At 48.6% G+C, this 19,288-nt stretch overlaps 1 long non-coding RNA gene across 2 annotated transcripts in view; it reads left to right on the forward strand.

The window, feature by feature from the left end:
- Window positions 1-8,920, forward strand: part of LOC123569180 (uncharacterized) — a 30,721-nt gene extending 21,801 nt beyond the window's left edge. The window contains exons 1-3 of one of the 2 annotated variants that reach the window (XR_010581437.2): window positions 3,467-3,594; window positions 5,742-5,958; window positions 6,666-8,920. This is a non-coding gene — a long non-coding RNA (uncharacterized lncRNA). Of the gene's footprint in view, window positions 1-3,459; window positions 3,595-5,741; window positions 6,278-6,665 lie in introns of those variants that run through there. The other variant, XR_012424395.1, reaches the window with a different exon arrangement.
- Window positions 8,921-19,288: the final 10,368 nt, after the last annotated feature.

Here is a 19,288-nt window from a genome sequence, read left to right on the forward strand (position 1 = left end):
GCCCTCAGAATTAGCTTTTTTTTTTTTTTTTTTTTTTGAGTTGGAGTCTCACTCTGTCACCCAGGTTGGAGTGCAATGGCGCCATCTCTGGCTCAATACAACCTCCGCCTCCCGGGTTCAAGCAGTTCTCCTGCCTCAGCCTCCCAAGTACCTGGGATTACAGGCGCCCACCACCACGTCCAGCTATTTTTGTGTTTTTAGTAGAGACAGGGTTTCACCATATTGGACAGGCTGGTCTCAAACTCCTGACCTCGTGATCCCCCTGCCTTGGCCTCCCAAAGTGCTGGGATTACAGGCTTGAGCCACCATGCCGGGCTTTTATTTTTTTAATATTTATTTATTTATTTTGAGACAGAGTCTTACTCTGTCACCCAGGCTGGAGTGCAATGGCGCAATCTCAGCTCACTGCAACCTCTGTCTCCCGGGTTCAAGCGATTCTCCTGCCTCAGCCTCCTGAGTAGCTGGGATTACAGGGAAACACCACCATGCCTGGCAAATTTTTTGTATTTTTAATAGAGATGGGGCTTCACTATGTTGGCCAGGCTGTTCTCGAACTCCTGACCTTAAGTGATCAACCCACTTCTGCCTCCCAAAGTGCTGAGATTACAGGTGTGAGCCACTGTGCCTGGACTTATTTTGGTCTTTTTTCTGTAGAAACATCCTTTAAGAAAAAAATTGGGATCATACCATCTACATAGCTCTGTTGTTTGCAATGAGAAAAATCTGTAACAATGCATCATGACCATTTTCCTAAGCAAATATCCCATTAAAGCTAAGCGTCTACTTAGAGATTGGATTTATTTTTTGCCAGTGATGACATCCTTCCCCACATAAAATACTTATGAACTCAAGATTAAGGCTGAAATCACAATGGAAAGAATAGCAGGCTTTGAGGCTGCACGCTGTGCTTCAGTCTCAATTACACAGTCCTTCCCCAGCAAACGCCAGGGAAATTCGACGAAGACATCCGCCGGGGGGATCAGTCTTCCTTGGCCCCTTTAATATTATGAGTTGTATTATCAGCACAACTGCTTTCTGCAGTTCCGAACTTTGCAGGTACCACTAAAATTTCCTCTTGGCTGCAGAGAGGAACTATCATACAGTCATTAGAGCATGTGATTAAGGGCTGGCTCTGGAGTGGGACCTCCACCTAAGTCCTGCTCCACCTGAGATGGTTGTGTGACCTTGGCAAGGGACTTCACTCTGTTGACTCCAGATTCCTCATCTGTAACTCAGGGCAGCTACTGTACCCACCTCTTCAGGGAGTCATGAGGAATCAATAGCACAGTGCCTAACACATAAGCCAGCCATAAATATCAGCTATTGTTATGACAACTTGTGTGTTTGGAGCTTCTGCTCTTATTTTCTGAGCTGCGCTTGCCATTCGCTGGTGTCAGGGCTGCTCTTGGCAGCTTGTCTTGATGGGAAGATAATCCAGGCCTTATGAAGTACCTGGATGACTGCCATCATCTTGCCTGGAGGCACTGGGCATGGGCATCTCAAGCATGCTCTGACCCCACCTGCACCTTAAGCAGCCACGCACCACAATTCCACAGACAGAGGCTTATGATTTTATTTTATTTGTTAACAAGTTCATTTATGACATGATTACATTCATTATGATGATTACTATATATAAAATCAGGGGAGGCAAGATCATGTCATAAGTAAGTTTATGGTCTTTGGAGTTAGACAATATGGGTTCAAATCCCAGCCCTCTTACTTAATTTTTTTTTTTGCAGCACAGAGTCTCACTGTGTTGCCCAGGTTGGAGTGTAGTGGATCATGGCTCACTGCAGCCTTGACTTCCCAGGCTTAAGCCATCCTCCCATCTCAGCCTCCCAAGTAGCTGGGACCACAGATGGCATGTGCCACCACGCTCGGCTAGTTTTTTTGTATTTCTGGTAGAGACAGTGTCTCGTCATAATGCCCAGGCTGGTCTCGAACTCCAGAGCTGAAGTGATCCACCAGCCTCAGCCTCCCAAAGTGCTGGTATTACAGACGTGAGCCACTGCACCAAGCTATTTATTTGACTTTGAACAATTTCCCATCTCTGAGCTTATCAGTTTCCTCATCAGTAGGTTGGAGATCATAATTGTGAATGGCTTTATTTTCCCCCATCTAGCATCCATTACCATGATTTTGCTTTTCCTTTGGGAGAACCAATTCTCTCCCACCCTGAACCGTGATTCAATCCTGGGCTCTGAGTGGGGCATGTGACCCAGGCTTAAGCCAATCAGAACACTCGAGCATCTGACCGCAGAGATTCGTCTGTGGGTGGTCATGTGACTCAAGCCAGTCCAATAGGAGGAATCTCCAGGCTTTTGCTTGAAACACTTCTTTTCTATGGCCTTGCTGGTCTGAGGGTGTTAGAGCTGCTGCTAGAAAGCCATCTTGCTCCCAAGTGGGACTGGTTGTCTGAGAATGGAGCTGCAATAGAGGAGGTAGAACCAAGAGAGCCCACAGTATGTGCATAACTTTTGAGCTCCTGCATGAAACTGATCATGATTTTCTATTGATACAAGCTGATTAATTTTCTTTCTTTGCTTAAGCCAATTTGAATTGGGTATTCTGTCACTTTCAGCTGAAACAGTCCTGGCTAATAAAACAATAGTATGTATTTCCTAGAGTTAAAAGGAGTAGACAAGGAAACATATAAATCTAAAGCCCTCGATACACAATGCCCTTGGCACAAAGTAAGTGCTTAATAAATGGGAGTTGTTTATATTCGTTGTTATAAATTTAACTGTAGAAAAACAAGAAAGTACAGGTAAAACAAAAAGACAATCAGGAAAAACATTGCTTTTTTTTTTTTTTGAGACAGGGTCTTGCTCTGTCACCCAGGCTAGAGTGCAGTGGCGTGAGGCTCACTGCAGCCTTGAACTCCCAGGCTCAAGTGATCTTCCCATCTCAGCCTCCCAAGTGGCTGAGACCACAGGCACGCACCATCATGTCTGACTTTTTTTAATTATTATTTTTTGTAGAGACAAGGCCTCACTATATTGCCCAGGCTGGTCTCAAACAATCTTCATGTCTTGGTCTCCCAAAGTTGTGGGATTACAGGTGTGAGCCACCATGCCTGGCCCAGGCTATTCTTAATCTCACCTTTTAGAGGTAGGTAAATATTTTGAAATATTTTTGTTCCGGACATTTTCCTATATATGTGTATTTATATAAGTGCCAAAATAGGATTGCTCTGTAATACTGTTCTGTAGCCTGTTTCACTTGGATATAAATCAAGCACATTATAAAGATATATCTGCACAGCACAGCCATTCATAATGGTTGCATAGCATTCTATGTTTTTGTTGGCTCTTCAGATGATCTCTAAATTATTTTTGTACAAATAACTTTGTGATGGCATTCTCATCATCAATCTATATCTTTGTGGAATATATATATATATATATATATATATGTATATATATATATATATACTTTTTTTTTTTTTGGAGACAGTCTCACTCTGTTGCCCAGGCTGGAGTACAGTGGTGCGATCGCGGCCGACTGCAACTTGAACTCCTGGTCTCAAGCAATCCTCCTGCCTCAGCCTCCTGAGTAACTAGGACTACCGGTGCATGCCACTACGCTCAGGTAATTTTTAAATTTTTTTCTGTAATTTTAAAATTTTTAATTTTTTAAATTTTTTTGTGGAGATGAGGTCTCACTGTGTTGTCCAGGCTGGTCTCGAACTCCTGAGCTCAAGTGATCCTCCAATCTCAGTCTCCCAGAGTGCTGGGATTACAGATGTGAACCACTGCTTGCCAGATTTTATAATTGTCTAATGATAAGTTTCTAAGGGTAGGAGGGCCGAATCTGGAAGTTTTAAAGATGGAAAAACCTACATTGTAATTTTTATTGAAATGTTTAATATTTGAATAAAGTACATTATTAAGGATTTAAATGTCTTTCCCAGAAAGTGGGGAGCCCCGCCCTGTGGGCTTTAAATCTTGTTCCACTTCAGACATTTTCACAGTTCTGACGTCATGAATATTGTGTGTGACCACCCAGCACAGGAGGGGCTGTGATTGCCAGAACGCTGACATCAACAGCCTGTGGGGACACCAAGCTGGATGTGGCTCGCTCTGAACATCTGCCTCTCCTCTCAGGAGACCTAGCTCCTTGCAGAGCCTCATTCTTCTAGGTGTTTCAGGGCGATCCCAGTGGTAAGACAACATGCACCCATAGATGAGTCCTGGTTGCCCCTTGATTTTGAAAGGAAAAAGTATAATTGCATTTATTTCCAAATGACATGCTTATCTAGGTAGAAAATCCATCGTAACCTACAGAAAAGCAACTAGAACTAATAGGCAGGTTTAGTGAGGTTGCCAGATACAGGATCAATATACAAAAATCAACCGTATTTCTATCTTCTGGTGATGAACCATCATTAATTCAGTTTTTTTAAACAGTGTGATTGAGGTTTTCATATAAGTTCTGGTTACATTTTACACCCCCTCTTTCCTCCCTCATCCATGCTGCCGTTGCACTGCCAGACAAAGTTCACCACCACGACCACTGGTCATGCCAGAACTCGCAGCTTCTGACTGCCTCTGAGCCTCCTTGGCCTCTTAGGGACAAGCGATGCTGCTTCTGTCATGATGGCTGCCACTAATCCACATGGCTCCACTTGGCCTGCTCTCCACGTGGAGCTGCTCCTCCCTGTGGACTTCCTGTGCTCTGATGACCTTGGAGGAAACGGCAAGGCCACTGGCTCACACTTGGTTAGGGGCCCCACAGCAAGATGGCTTGGGCACACGAAGGGCTAGAGTTTAGAGAAACGGGGCTTCCTTCTGCATAGCCCCTCTTCTCTCCACACTGTCAGGAGACCTGTGTCCACACTGCTGTCAAGACTGCCATCTGTCCCCCAGAGCACCACCTTGTGTCCACACTGCCCTCAGCTCCCCAGCCTGGGCTGAGCCCAACTCGCTGTTGCTAGCTCTGTTCTCCTGGGGTAGATCCTTTCTCAGGGGCTTTCTGCTCCTCCTCAGAACCCTGCCTTGTCACCCAGCTCTCTTGTCTTCCTAGGCTGGCACGTATCTGAGCCCCCTGTTGTTGTGCCTCACGTTTGACCCCAGTAGGCTGCCCAGTCCTTGACCAGATCGTCCATTCCCTGACAGATGCAGAAATGGAGACTCAGGGGGCCCCGACCTGTCCAAGGCCCCAGCAAATAATGACGGAGCTGGAGTTTGAACCCATTCCTCCCTGATATGCCAAGTTTCGTGCTGGTTCTGCCATGTCCTCCAGGGCCAGCTCACTTCCCGCCAGCTCCCAAAATCTGGGATCTGTCAGACTTTGCACGGGGAGGCTGGTGGGCAAAGGGGTGTGAGATGGATGAATGCGCCCTGTGGTACTTTGTGCAAGGATAACCCCTCTCCGCATCCCTGGCCTTTAATCCATGCATCCTCCATCCCTAGTGCCACCCGAGAGCCTGAAAATGCTGCCCCCAGGCCCAGCTTCCTGCCCCCAAGGCTCCTGAGCCTGGAGCCCTCCACCTGCCTCAGCAGGGCGGTGTTGGTCTGGGGCTGGGTTTTGACAGGCAGCTGAGCTCACCACGCTCCAGGCCCGGCCCCCTCCGTCCCCCACCCCCATCCCAGCTGGTTCCAGAAGGGAAGCAGGGGTGGGGGCAACTTCACAGGGAAACTTTTGTTCTTGCCTAGAACAGACATGGGCTGGGGACCGAGCTTCCCCTTGGCTGCCACGGAGACCGGGGCCACTTGAGTTCATGTTTATTTTCACAGTGTGGATTCCATGGAGATAATCGGCCCGGACAGGGAAGCCCTGGGAAGCGGGCTTTGGCCTCCGTGGAGTGCCTACTACGTGCTAGGCCGAAGACAGACAGAAGCCAGTGGAATCTACAAGACAGTCCTGGGGACTAGATGCTGTGCCGCACTTGCCTGAAAAAGAGGCAGCCAAGGTTCAGAGAAGGGAAGCCACTTGCCCAGGGTCACACAGCAGGTTAGCAGAGAGCTGGAAGGGGAGGCTACTTGCTCCTGGGGGTCTTCCTACTTTGTGCCTGAGTTACAAGCAGAGTAATGCACTCTCCCTGAGGCTTCATGGAGAAAGTGCTGCCCAGAGCTCCAAATGGGCCAGGGTTCCTGGAGCAGGATGGACCAGAGCATAGGCGGCTCTTCCAAGACAGAGGCTCTAACCTAAGCTGAGGCCTTGGGCAAAGAGTGTAATTCTCTGAGCCACAGACTCCTCTGTGAAACGGGGCTATTAATAGTATTTGTTTCATCACAGGGCTGGCATACAGTAAGAACTGAACGATAACCAGTGCTAATGTTATTATTATTACTGTTGCTAATATTATTATTACTGTTGCTGATGTTATTGTTTTTACTGCCATTCTTCTGTTTCACCCAGTCCCAAGCCCTTGGGCTCATCGTGGGCCCCAGGAGTCTCCAATAAGATCCATCAGTGCCTTTCCGAGTGGAAGCTTTTTCTGCTGAATCCATGAGGGATGGGAGAGGAGGGCCGGTCGTGTCTGAATCACTGCTGCTGGCTGCCCCTGAGGAACATCCCCGGGGCAAAGAATCACCCCAGCCCTCCTTGGAGGCCTACTGCCCCTCACTCTGAGCCCTGCCAGCCCTGGTCCCAGTCCTCCCCCAAAATCCACCCTCCATGTTTTTTATTGATTTTTCTGAATTTGCTTTTCCCATCAGTTTATTTCACGTCTGAAATATACCTCGAAGCCCCACTGCATCCAACTCACTAAGCTGGACTTGCCAGGTCAATGATGAACACGCCAGTGAGACCAGTGTCTATGCAGGAGGACCCAAGGAAACGGCCGAATCAAAACCCAAACATGGAACCAATAAAATCCTTAACCTGACACTACAAACTTCCCACAGACTTCAGAGAAATACCTCAAGAAGGGCACAACCTTTTAGTTTCTCCCCAAGGCTACCTCCTCCTCCAGCGGGGTCTTTCTAAAATACAGATTTGACCTTGTCACTTCCCGGCTTCAAAAACCCTTCAATAGCCCCTCAGTATTTATTATTCTTATTCACTAACATTTATCGAGGTCCTCTGCTCGCTGGATCCTTCGCTGAATGCCTTTCGTGTGTTTGTTCCCGTGGGGCAGGGACCACTGCCCTCCCGGTGTCAGGGATGAGGGAATGGCGAGGTGGGGACACCGTTCAGGGTCACACAGCTGGCGAGTGGGATGCAAACCCAGGTTGGTCTGGATCTGAAGCTCATCTGCCTTCCACCTATCTGCTGCCTGGCCAGATGCCTCAGCCTGCCCTTGGGGATCCCCCACGACCTGGGACTGATGTCCCCCAGCCTCACTTCACATCATGCCTCCCTCTGCCTTGTCTGGGTTGACCCTCTCGCTCATCACTTCTGCCCTTCAGTCTCAATGTGGAAGCTCCAGCATCCCCAGTGGCCTTCAGACCTCAACCCGATGTCCTCCCTGCCTCCGGTAATCTGACTCAGACTTGAACTTCTGAATCACAGCAGCTCTTCACGTCTCCCATTTTGAAATGAAAACCCTCCCTGGACCCCAAGCCTCCTGCTAGTTACCGTCTTCCATCTCTCTTTCCATTTCCTGGCAAGCCTTTAAAAGACGGGTGTGTGGCCCCTGCACTTGTCCACTTCCTCACCACCCCCACCTCTCAGCAGCTTGCTACCATCTCTCACCTGAAACGGCGGCTGGCTCGGCTGCCCCCACCCTGTGGGTTGTCTGGTCCCTTTGCCAGGCTTTTTGGCTTCATCCTATACCCTTAACGTTCCTCTTCCCTGGCTCACCACCTACCCCCTGGCTCCTCCTTCTCCAGCTACATTTTGGCATTTCTTCTTTTCTGTGTCCCCATACTGGTGTACCCCAGCATTCCAACCCAACCTCCATGGTCAGCTGCCTCCTGGTGTCCTCACTGGGACACTCCCCAGACCCCAGCGGCCTTCTCCCCATCAGGTCTCCTCATGGGCCCCATCTCCCTGGGAGGCATCACCGTCAGCCACCAGCCAGGTGTGACGCCCAGTCGTGCTGCAGACTTCTTCTTCTCATTCTCCACTCCTCCTCCTGCAAGTCCGGTGCCAAGTCCTGTCCATTCTACCTGTGTATCTCGGGACCCCCCTCGTCGGCACCCCCATTCTGGCTGCCATATTCTCTTACTCCTCTCTGGTCTCCCATCTCTAACCACCCCCCTTCCAAGTTCTGCTCCCTGCTGGGCACAGAGTGACCTTTCTCAAAAGCAAGTGTGATCTTGGCACGTCCCTTCTGTGGCTCCTTGTCACTCTCATGAAAAAACCCACCTCAATAAAGCCCATTGTAATCTGGTCCCTGCCACTTCTCAGTCCTACTGTCTCACTGTGGCATCTTGGATTGGTTCATTAACCTCTCTTGCCGGTCTCTGATGCTCTAGAGCAGAATGAGCTACTGGCACTCCAGGCTTTCATGCCTGCTGCTTTTTTTTTTTTTTAATTTTTTGACAGAGTCTTGCTCTGTTGCTCTGGCTGGAGTACAGTGGTGCAATCTCAGCTCAGTGCAGCCTCCACCTCTTGGGTTCAAGTGATTCTCCTGCCTCAGCCTCCTGAGTAGCCAGGTTTACAGGCATGCACCACCATGCCCGCTGATTTTTGCATTTTTAGTAGAGATGGGTTTTAACCATATTGGCCAGGCTGATCTCGAACTCCTGACCTTAAGTGATCCACACCTCGGCTTCCCAAAGTGCTGGGATTACAGGCGTAAGCCACCGCACCTGGCCTTCATGCCTAGTGCTTTTATGTGAGCCTCTCCTTCTGTCTCCAATACCCTTCCTCTCTGGCCTTCCAGGCTGACTGCTGTCCCTCCTCAAGTCTTCATGCAAATACCACCTGCCCTTGATTCCCCCTGGAAGACTTAGGGCTCCTTCTCCTGCAGTCCTTTCAGAGCTTATACAGGCACCCATTAAAGTGAGTATTTATGATATTGTAACAGTCTTGTCATATCTGTCTGCTGCCCCTTCCCCCCACTGAACTGGAAGTTTCTGGAAGGTAGGACTCAGGGAGGATTTCCTTCTGGGTCTTTTTGTGCTCAGCTCAGGGGTTGGCATGGAGGAAAGGCTCAAAAAATATTTGTAGAATTGCCTTCAATTCAGAAAAAAAAAAAAAAAGGCGGGGGAGCCGGGTGCGGTGGCTCATGCCTGTAGTTCCAGCACTTTGGGAGCTGGAGGCAGGTGGATCACCTGAGGTCAGAAGTTTGAGACCAGTCTTGCCAACATGGCAAAACCCCGTCTCTACTAAAAATTAAAAAATTAGCCAGGCATGGTGGCACACACCTGTAGTCCCAGCTACTTGGGAGGCTGAGGCAGAAGAATCGCTTGAACCCGGGAGCAGAGGTTGAGGTGACCGAGAACTGAACTGAAAGTTTGAAGGGCCCCCTGAGTGGGCTGGAAGGACGAATAGCCAAGGGCTGGTCAGTTGAGGCTTCAAACCAGAGACAAACTTGGGATCTCCTGGGCAGTATCACTCAACATCCTCCTCTCCAACACACATCCTGGGGTGCAGAGTTCTGCGAACTCTGGAACTAGAACCCAGCTTCCAGTGTCCTGGATGAATTGAGGTCAACCTTGCCTGAGGCTTTTGGAGCCAGACAGGACTGGCTTTAAATCTCTACTCAGGAGGCTGAGGCAGGAGGATCACTTGAGCCCAGGAGTTCAAGTCTGCAGTGAGCTATGATTGCACCACTGCACTCCAGCCTCGGCTATACTGCGAGATCCTGCCTCAGGAAAAAAAAAAAAAAAATCAGCTCTTCTTCCCAGCTGTGTGGCCTTGAATAAGTTTCTTCACTTCTCTGAACCTGTTTTTCCTCTTGCAACTTAAGAATGATAATTTACGCCTGCAGAGCTGTGTGGATTCAATGAGGTAGGTTCCGTGGAGTAGCTGACCCACAGGGGGCACCTCGTGGGTGCTCAGGAATTGCTCATTCATACGGTCCCACAGCCTCAGTGCCTCCCTGCACGGCCCACCCCCTGGCCTTTCACCACCCCCAGGGAGATCTGGCTGGCCAGAGGTAATTGCTGATGAGGACACTCGGGTTCAGAGAGATCAGGCTTTTTACCCAAGGTCACACAGCCAGTGAGTGATGCTGGGATTTGAATTGAGCCAATCTCTTAACCATAGGTCTACTCTGTGTGTCCTTCCCAGGCCAGGCTCACCTACGCATTCCCGGTTTAGGTGAACTCGGAGCGTCCTGAACTCGGAGCGGCCTCTCTCACAGCTCTGGGAGCCAGGCAGGCTTCCCCGCTTCCCCGCCTCCCCTCTGCCCACCGCTGGATCTGTTTAAACTAGCCGAGCAGGGTGAGGTGGGGAGGCGGCGGAGAAGGTACGGAGATGTTTGTTTTCCTTGGGGGTTTATATCAACATTGGTCTTGACATTTCGCCTGTTATTATGTGTGGCTCTTTAGAGGGTGAAATAATATTTTCTTTTGCTTGAGAAAAGGACAAAGTTCAGACAGAGCTCTTGGCCCCAAATGGATTTTCCTCCTTCTCTGCTTTCCATGTGCCATAGCTACTTGGAGTTCCGGAGAGCCATTTCTGTGGGGCGGACATCCTCCCTGGGCCACGGGTGCGATCTGGGGCTGCAGACAGCCACCGTGTGCTGTAGACACGACCTGCCCTCCACAGGTTCACCCCGTGCTCTAAACACCATCTGCTTCCCAAGGATGAGGTTTGTGGGACACTGGTAGCTTCCATGGGGTCACCACCAGTGTTCTCTTGATATCTACAGGGTGTGCAGGCTTGCTGTGTGCTGTGTGAGTCCTTCTTTCCTTAGACATACTTGGGGAGCTGTTGTTGGTACACTGGCAGTGTGTGGGTACGCTCTCTGTGCTGCTGGCACCCTGGACACGTCAAAGGGTGGCAGATACAGGTAGTACGGGTGGCTTATCACAGGCAAATCTCATAGGCACTAGGGGTACCCCGTGAGCTCCAGAGAATGTCAGTAAACATCAACCAGGTGCCTGGAGATGTAGCCATTCTCCAATATCCGTGGAGAAAGTCTTGAGGTCCAGGTACACCATGGGTGTTAGGGTTCTGTGCAGCATGTGGGAGGGCAAACACCGGCCAGTACTCTCAGGGTACGGAGACCTCTGTGTGCCCTAGAGATGCCCACTGGGTATGCCACAGATCACTGTAATGACAGTCACCTTATGGCTACAGCCCTCATCATAGTTTGTTAGGACAGCCATGGAAAGTACCACAAACTGGGTGGCTTAAGACAATAGAAATTACTCTCCGTTCCTGGTGGCCAGAAGTCCAAAATAAAAGGGACAGCAGGGTTGGTTGCTTCTAAGGCTCCAAGACAGAATCAGTTCCATGCCTTTCTCCCAGTTGCTGGGAGTTGCTGGCAGCCTTTGGTGTTTCTCGGCTTGTGGCCTTATCACTCCAATCTCCGCCTCTGTGGTCACGTGCTGCGCTCCCTGTGTGTGTGTCTCTATGTCTGAATCTCCTCCTTTCTCTTATAAAGACATGAGTTTTTGAATTTGGGGCCCACCCTAATCCAGTATGACCTCATTTTAGCTTAACTAATTACATCTGCCAAAGACCCTATTTCCAAATCAAGTCACATTCTGAGATTCCAGGTGGATGTGTTTTGGGGAGATGCTGTTCAACCTAGTACATTTCCCATTGCTTGAGCTCTGACTGCAAAGAACCAAGTTAAATCCCTTATACATATGACTTCATTTAATCCTCTCACACCCTGAAGAGGCGGGTGTCATCGGCCCCATTTTATAGTCAAGCAGTTGAGGCTCAGAGGTGAAATTTCACTTGTCTGGGATATACAGCCACAGTAAGGGGGTCTAGGATTCATGCTTAGGCCTACTGGGGTCCCTCACCACACTGCCCTGACAACACCCTTGGGGACTGAGGGCACATTTCTTACATATTCTGCACCCTCTAAACCAGGGTTTCTGTTGGCATTTGGGACTGATTAATTCTTTCTTGTGAAGGGCTATCCTGTGCATTTATGATTAAGTGTCCCTGGCCTCTACCCATTACATGCCAGTGGCACCCTCCCTCCAGTTGTGACAACCCAAAGTGCCTCCAGACATTGCCAGATGTACCTTGGGGGCTAACGCTGCCCTGGGTTGGTAGCTGCTATTCTAGGCCCACTCTTCCTGGAGCAGATGTGGTCTGTGTAGGAGGACCAGGGCTTGCCTCTTTGGTCTGACAATGAAGGTTCAGGGTCGCAGACGGCAACAATAATGAAGATGATGGTGATGATAATGTACGTGCCGGGCACTCTACTTGCAGTATCTTATTTAATCCCTGCCCCAACCCCAGAGGGACCCACAGTGTGGGGCTGGTGAATGAGATCATGGAAGCTCAGCACCTGCTTAGTGCCTGAGAGGCACTTTGCAAAGGAAAGCGTTTTCCATTTTGCAAAGGAAAGCCCATGTCCTCAACACCCCCAACCTGCTCCTGGGGCCTGGGAATCCTTCCTGGGATTGCCCCGTTGATTAAAACGTTCAAGGCAATCCAAGTTCCTGGGGAGGAAGATCTGCTTCTGGATTGCTCATACTGCTTGGTGACTGGTGGACTTCAATACGTGCTTCTCTGTTCGCCTTCACCACCTTTAAGGGCAAGCTTCCACCTGGGTGGATCCCAAACGGTAACATCCTAGTTGTATTATTTATTATTTTTCTTTTTAGATGGAGTCTTGCTCTGTAGCCCAGGTTGTAGTGCAGTGGCACGATCTCGGCTTACTGCAACCTCTATCTCTCGGGTTCAAGCGATTCTCCTGCCTCAGCCTTCCAAGTAGCTGGGATTATAGGCACATGCCACCATGCCTGGATAATTTTTTTTTTTTTTGTATTTTTAGTAGAGATGTGGCTTCACCATGTTGGCCAGGCTGTCTTGAACTCCTGATCTCAGGTGATCTACCCACTTCGGCCTCCCAAAGTGCTGGGATTACAAGTGTGAGCCACTGCGCTTGGCCAATTTTAAAATATTTATTTATTTATTTATTTATTTATTTATTTATTTATTTAGAGATGGGGTCTTGCTCTGTTGCCCAGGCTGGAGTGCAGTGGCACTCTCTTGGCTCACTGCAGCCTCAACTGCCTGGGCTCAAGTGATCCTCCTACTTCAGCCTCCCAAGTAGCTGAGACTACAGGTACGTACCACCATGCCTGGCTAATTTTTTTTTGTATTTTTATTTTTATTTATTTTTTATTTTTTATGTTTTTGAGATAGAGTCTTGCTCTGTCACCCAGACTGCAGTGCAGTGGTGTGATCTCGGCTCACTGCAACCTCCACCTCCTGGGTTCAAGTGATTCTTCTGCCTCAGCCTCCTGAGTAGCTGGGACTACAGACACATGCCACCACACCAGGCTAATTTTTGTATTTTTCGTAGAGACAGGGTTTCGCCATGTTGGCTAGGCTGGTCTCGAACTCCTGACCTCAGGCAATCCACCTGCCTCGGCCTCCCAAAATGCTGGGATTACAGGTGTGAGCCACTGCACCTGGCCATTTTTTGTATTTTTAGTAGATACATGGTTTCACCATGTTGGCTAGGCTGAGCTTGAACTTCTGACCTCAGGTGATCCACCTGCCTTGACCTCCCAAAGTGCTGGCATTACAAATGTGAGCCACTGCACTTGGCCAATTTATACATATATATATATGCATTTTTTTTTTTTTTTTTGAGATGAGGTCTTGCTCTGTCGCCCAGGCTGTAGTGCAGTGGCACTATCTTGGCTCACTACAGCCTCAACTACCTGGGCTCAAGTGATCCTCCCACCTCAGTCTCCCAAGAAGCTGAGACTACAGGTATTTGCCACCACCTGTAGGTAATTTTTTTAATTTTTTGTTTTATGTTGCCCAGGCTGGTCTCGAACTTCTGGGCTCAAGCAATCCTCCTGTCTTGGCTTCCCAAAATGCTGGGATTGTAGGCATGAACCACTGTGCCAGACCATATCCTAGTTTTAGAAAGAGCAGCTTCTCTACCCAGAATACAGACCTGTCACCTTATTAGGTCATCTCTTCTAAATATGTCTGATCCCAGCTGACAAATAGAGAAGCTGGGTTGCTCAGTCTAATGTTCTGAGCAGACCGGGCAGTTTGGTCAGGGCTTTAACAAATACTTACTGCACACCAAGTTCACACCAGGCCAGGTTTTAGGCATTGGGGATGGAGCTCTCAAGGAGCCTGCAGCCTAGCTGGGCAGAGAGGAAAACAGAAGCCGATGAACAAATGAACAAGATCCTTAGGTGCATAGAAGACACAGCCAAAAAAGTGAGCCAGGCACTGAGATGGGGAAATGGGGGCTAGGTCTGGAAGCAGGCGGCCCAGGAGGGCCTCTGCTTAGCCTGTGCTCCCCAGAAAGCAGGGCCTGAGGCAAAGGTGTGAGTGCAGGCACTTCATGGGGTGTGTGATTCCAGGGAGAGTGTATTGAGAAAGGAGGCGGGCAGATTGCCTGAGGTCAGGAGTTTGAGACCAGCCTAGCCAACATGGTGAAACCCCATCTCTATGTGAAGGTGATGTGGCATCAAGCTGGCCACTGCATCTAGGGACAACTGGCTGCTCAGTCCCACAGGACAAGCTGCGGTGTCGTGTGAAGGACATCTCAGGACCATCCAATCTGGGGGAAACACTGGCACCAGCCCCTCATGATCAAAAGTTAACTCTTCTTGGCCGGGCGCAGTGGCTCATGCCTGTAATCCTCACACTTTGGGAGGCCAAGGTGGGCGGATTGCCTGAGCTCAAGAGTTTGAGACCAGCCTGGGCAACATGGCAAAAATCTATCTCTACTAAAAATACAAAAAATTAGCTGGCTGTGGTGGCAGGCGCCTGCAGTCCCAGCTACTTGGGATCCTGAGGCAGGAGAATTGCCTGGGAGGGGGAAGCTGCAGTGAGCTGAGATCGTGCCACGGCACTGCAGCCTCGGCGACAGAGTGAGACTGTCTCAAACAAAACAAAACAAACAAAACATAAGAAAAAGTTAACTCTTCTAGAATGTCGAGGTTGCATACTTGTGACCTCGGAGTGGGTTCCACTGTGCAGTGTCCCATGGTTAGCTCCAAGGCAGGAGGTGAGCGGAGCGTGGGCCCCACTCGACGGAGGCACTGTCCTGTGTCCTCTGCATGGAGCTGGCTGGATCCTATGCAGAACCACATGCCACAACAGAGACAAAGACCGGAACAGGTGGAAGATCTTGTTGGCATCCAGAGTGCTCAAGAGTGTCCAAAACAGCTCACTGACAAGGCGCCATTTGGGCTGGGACCCAAGATGAGAGTGAAGGAGCCTTATGCCTGACCCTCTGAGCCACCTATGAGGAAATCTTCCAGAAAGAACATTGTGGTTATGGCTTTTATCCATCATTTCTTTTAAAACATTTATTTAGTTTTTTTTCTTTTTTTAGAGATAGGGTCTTGCTATATTGCCCCGGGTAGTCTCAAATTCCTGGTCTCAAGCAGTTCTCCTTCCTCAGCCTTCTGAGTAGCTGGGATTACAGGCACGAGCTGCCACACCCAGCTATTGGTCTTTTCTTTTTTCTTTTCTTTCTTTTTCTTTTTTTGAGACGGAGTCTTGCTCTATTGCCCAGGCTGGAATACAGTGGCATGATCATGGCTCACTGCAGCCTCGACCCTCTGGGCTCAAGCAATCCTCCTGCCTCAGCCTTCTGAGTAGCTGGGACTACAGGTGCATGCTACCACACCCAGCTCATTTTTAATTTTTAGTGAATGTGGGGTTTTACCATGTTGCTCAGGCTGGTCTCAAACTCCTGGGCCCAAGTAATTCTCTTCCCTCAGCCTCTCAAAGTGCTAGGATTACAGGCCACCATGTCTGATCAACTGGTCATTTCTCAACCTTTGGGGTGACCTGGGACCAAGCCATGTGAGCTTAGCAGGTTTCAGATGCCCACAGAGAACCAACTCTGGATTCTGCAGAGTCAGAGCCAACAGGAGGTGGCCCTTAGGAAATCAAAGACCAGGGGTGCATTCCGGTTGGGATCGTAATGATTTGTTGATGATTATAGATGATTGTGGTTACTCTAGAGCAGTGCTGTCCAACAGAAATATAGAAAGTACATGTAATTTTGAATTTCTTGGAGCCACATTCAGAAATAAACAGGTGAGATTCATTTTAATAAAATATATTATTGGCTGGGTGTGGTAGATCAGGCCTGTAATCCCAGCACTTTGGGAGGCTGAGGTAGGTGGATCACCTGAGGTCAGGAGTTTGAGACCAGCCTCGCCAACATGATGAAACCCCGCCTCTACTAAAAACACAAAAAAGTAGCTGGACATGGTGGTAGGTGCCTATAATCCCAGCTATTCAGGAGGCTGAAGCAGAAGAATCGCTTGAACCCGGGAGGTGGAGGTTGCAGTGAGCCAAGATCGTGCCACTGCACTCCAGCCTGGGCAACAAGAGAGAAACTCTGTCTCAAAAAAAAAAAAAAAATCCTTGTATATATATATATGTATAAATCGGCCAAGTGCAGTGGCTCACACTTGTAATGCCAGCACTTTGGGAGGTCAGAACAACTGGCCCATCCTCCTGGTGAAGTTGCTGAAAATCAAATGCAGAACCTTATCCTGTAATTGAATTACAGCACAATAGAACTCCCAGCCTTGAAGGGAGTTTACTGTTAAAGCAAGGGCATTGGTTGGGAAAGAATGGGATCTTGTGTTGGGATGGGGACATGTGGGAAGACTCTGGTGAACCTGGGGACATTGAGCCTCTAAAATTCTCAAATCTTCTTTGCCAGTGGAAGAATTCTCCCTATCTCCAAATTGACCTCTCTACCCCCAGTGAAGTTGGCTTCCCACTCCTAGCAATAGTGGCCTCCCCACCTCTAGGGACAGTGGCATCCTCATCCCCAGTAGTATCAACCTCTCCAGCCACATTGGTGTTGGCTGCTCCATCTCTGTCTGAGGGGATTCACCCTGCATTGCTGGAGGAGATGATAATGGCCTCCTCAGGCAGTTGCTATGCAAGACAGTGCCATCCCCACTACCCCTCTTTGCTTCTAGACCTGTAACTAGATTCAAGTATGAAGTATGCTGCATTCCAAAAGAACTACTTGAGTTTTCTAATTTAAAAAAGTCAAAATCTGGAGAACATGTATGAGGATGGATATCAAGGGTATGGGATAATGATGAAAGGAACATAAAGTTGGATCAGGCAGCATTTGTTGACATGGGCTCACTAAAGCAGAGATTCTGCATTTAATGTGGCAGCTTAGGGAGTCAGAAAGGGCTCTTACAGTTTGTTTGGTTAGTTAACTGAAACGTGGACCAAAAGATGACCCACTGTGAGTGAACTGGAAATGCTTGACCTTCTTTGGCTTAATGTAGAGGATGAAATCCAGAGTCTAGGCCGGGTACGGTGACTCACGCCTGTAATCCCAGCACTTTGGAAGGCCAAGGCAGGAAGATCACCTGAGGCCAGGAGGTTGAGACCAGCCTGGCCAACATGGTGAAACCCCATCTCTACTAAAAAAAAAAACAAAAATTAGCTGGGCGTGGTGGCATGTGCTTGTAATCCCAGCTACTCGGGAGGCTGAGGCAGGAGAATCACTTGAACCCGAGAGGCAGAGGTTTCAGTGAGCTGAGACTGTGCCACTGCACTCCAGCCTGGGCAATGGAGCAAGTCTGTGTCTCAAAAACGAAACAAAACAACAAAAAAAGAAATTCAGAGTTGTAGGGAGATGGGAATGCTGGAGTGTATTTGTCATTTAAGACCTGCTTATCTACACTGGGAGAAATCTAGGATATACCTGTTATGGTTTGAATGTTTATGTCCTCTCCAAAATTTATATTGAAACTTAATATCCATTATGGTGGTATTAAGAATTGGGGTCTGTTGGGAAGTGATTAAGCCATGAAGCCTCTGTCGTCATGAATGGATTAGTGCCTTATCAAAGGGCTGGGAGAACTAGCTTAGGTTCGTTTTGCCCTTCTCACTTCCACCACGTCAGGACCAGCATTCCTCCTCTCCAACAAGGGGCACCATCTTGAAAGCAGAAAGCAGCCCTCACCAGACACCAATCTTTCCAGCACCTTGCTCTTGGACTTCCCAGCCTCTAGAGCCATGTGAAATAAGTTTCTATTCTTTACAAACTATGCTACTCTCTAGTATTTTGTTATAGCAGCGGAAACAGACAAAGACAATAACTTTCACCAGCCATTGGAGAAATATATTTGTGAGGGGAGCCCCAGTGTCTTTGAAGGATTCTGCAATCACTCTTCTTTGCAGGCCACACCTTACAGTGGGAACTACAGCCACTCAACTGGAAAACCTAATGCAGTGGGAGCAACTGGATCCTGGGGTGGCAGGGGCTGAGTGGCAGCACTCAACTGCCAAAGGCGAGGTGGGCGTGGCTACTGTGATGGGCAGCAGAGTCAAAGCAACTATCAGAATAGTCTGACTGCACAGTCCTATGACATTGGCTTGTTCATCATGGTGTCCTATAAATGAAATGGATAGGAAACCCACTAAATTCTTACTAGATGCGTATAAGAAGAAAAGTTCTGGGTCAAGTGAACAAAAGTCTTACATCATAAATACAGTGGGTCACGACTCCTTGATCAATTCCCAAATTTATACACTCAGCCAGTTTATATACTCAGAACAACCTGAATAAGGGAGGCTGAGTCCCTTTGGGGAAGGACCCTGGTACTCTACCCCAAATTTATACTGTTAACCTCTCTCCTAGCCTTTCCCAAAGGGACCTACAGCCTTTTTACCAGAGTAACTGTGCATTGGAACAAAGGAAATAATCAGATTTTCAGGGACTGCTGGATTCTGGCTCTGAACTGACACTGGCACCAGGAGACCTCACATGTCACTGTGGCCCTCCAGTTAGAGCAGAGGCTTATGGAGGTCAGGCAAGCAATAGAGCTTTAGTTCAGTTCTGTCTTACAAGTGGGTCCCCAAATCCACCCTGTGACTATTTTCCCAGTTCCAGATGCATAATTGAAATAGACATACTAGCAGCTGGCAGAATGCCTACAGTGGTTTCCTGACCTGTGAAGTTGAGGGCCATTGTGGTGGGAAAGGTCAAGTGGAAGCCATTGGAACTGCTGTACCTACAAAAATGGTAAATGAAAAGCAATACTGTATTTCTGAAGGGATTGCAGATGTTAGTGCCACCATCAAGGACTTAAAAGATGCAAGGGTGGCAATTCCCACTCATCCCCTTTCAACTCTTTTATTTGGCATGTGCAGAAGACAGATGGATCCTGGAGAATGACAGTGGATTATTGTAAGCTTAACTAAGTGGCAACTCCGATTGCAGCTGCTGTACCAGATGTCGTTTCATTTCTTGAGCAAATTAACACATCCCTTGGCACCT

This window comes from Macaca fascicularis, chromosome 15, assembly GCF_037993035.2.
Source record: "Macaca fascicularis isolate 582-1 chromosome 15, T2T-MFA8v1.1".
Classification (NCBI taxonomy): domain Eukaryota; kingdom Metazoa; phylum Chordata; class Mammalia; order Primates; family Cercopithecidae; genus Macaca; species Macaca fascicularis.